Source organism: Dromaius novaehollandiae, unplaced genomic scaffold (assembly GCF_036370855.1).
Source record: "Dromaius novaehollandiae isolate bDroNov1 unplaced genomic scaffold, bDroNov1.hap1 HAP1_SCAFFOLD_37, whole genome shotgun sequence".
Taxonomy (NCBI): Eukaryota; Metazoa; Chordata; class Aves; order Casuariiformes; family Dromaiidae; genus Dromaius; species Dromaius novaehollandiae.
The window spans coordinates 2,745,826-2,747,652 of NW_026991398.1; positions in this window are offsets into that span (position 1 = coordinate 2,745,826).

Genomic DNA, 1,827 nt, shown 5'->3' on the forward strand with positions numbered 1-1,827 from the left:
TGCTCTCCTGCACACTGCTAACACATTTGCAATACCACTCTGCCAAGGCAACACAGTGGACCAGTTCTTCTGTGAAATCCCCCAGATCCTCAAGCTCTCCTGCGCAGATGCCTACCTCAGGGAACTTGGCCTTCTTGTTGTTAGTCTTTGTTTAGCTTTTGGGTGTTTCATTTTCATTGTGCTGTCCTACGTGCAGATCTTCACTGCTGTGCTGAGGATCCCCTCTGAGCAGGGCCGGCACAAAGCCTTTTCCACGTGCCTCCCGCACCTGGCCGTGGTCTCCCTGTTTCTCAGCACTGGCATGTTTGCCTACCTGAAGCCCCCCTCCCTCTCCTCCCCAGCTGTGGATCTGGTGGTGGCTGTTCTGTACTCGGTGGTGCCTCCAGCAGTGAACCCCCTCATCTACAGCATGAGGAACAAGGAGATCCAGGAGGCACTGAGGAAACTGATTCAATGGGCCCAATCTCAGCACTGATAACTGTCCATTTTGCATCAATTCCTCAGGGTTTCTCCCATCAAATCTGTGTGTTTTGCATTTCTTTCTTTCTTATTTTTCTCTTTTTGCTTTAAAAAAAAAATCAGGTTCATGTTACGTGTCAGGGCAGGACGGACGAGGGAAGCAAGAGGCAACCCAGTATGGGCGATAAACAAGCTTCAACTTTATTGGTAACAAGCACAGCTTATATAGCTCATTCGACTCTCGATTACATACTTGGCGCACATCCATTGGATAAGAATTGTACACGCCCTCCTGACAAGTCTCTTGGCCGACTGCCAGGGACTTCTAGTGTCCGTTAGTGGTGTGCTGTTTGTTACCTACACTGTGCTGTAACTACAGGTCAAGTAAAGTTCAAAACCTCTGTAATTTTCCTCAAGCTAGCACCTACACAAGCATCTCCATAGGACTGTGTCGCTGTTCCTCAAGCCGTTCCCCAACAGTTATGTCTACTCAAGAATCTCTCATTTGAATCTGACCCAGGGACGGTGTTGAAGCAGGAAGCCCGGTTTCCCCCTTCATCAGCAGCAACTGGGGAACCTCAGAGCCCCCTAGTCTGAGCTCCCTCGGATGCCCCAGTGCAATGAGGAGAGTTTCCCTTTGCAGTGTCTCTTCTGGCGCTGACACCAAGGGAGCTCAGGGGCACAGAGTCAGGCTCAGACGAGTGCAGGCCGGGTGAGACCATGGGTCCCATGTCCCCTGGGTCACAGTCAGTGTGTGATCTCACACCCTTCTGCTGTGAGGGTGGCAGCCAAGTGTCACCGTGGGCTGGTCCCTTCCCTCTAAAGCGCTCCAACACCACAGGTGGAGGGGGAGGGGAGGGGAGGGGAGTCAGACAGCAGCTTGTGGGGACAGACCCCGTGCTTGGCAGTATCATCCCCCCACTGCCACAGCAGGCATTTCCTCACTGCAGCCTTCCTGGGGGGGCTGCAGCTGTCCTGAAGACACATCCACCCACAGCAGCAGGAATTACTCTTTTTAGAGTTGTTTTCTTCATTTCCATGATGGCCTTCTGTGCTCTGTGGATATGACACAGGAGTTCTCATAACCTGCTGGTGGTAGGCTTATGTTTCCACGTGCATGTGTCCTGGAAGTACAGGCAGGAGCAGGCAATGGGCACCCTTATGTCAGTCCTGGCCTCCAGAATAACATTTCCACAATAAAAGGGGATCTCCCCTGTGACGTGCCTGAAGTCTGGCCTTTCTTCAGGAGATGGAGTCAACAATATGCTTGAGGGGTTGGATCACTAAGAGGTCTGGTGTTCTACTTCCGTACTCCATGGGCTCAAGAGGATGAGCTCAGAGTCCCTGGGTGATCTGTTAGGGACTGAG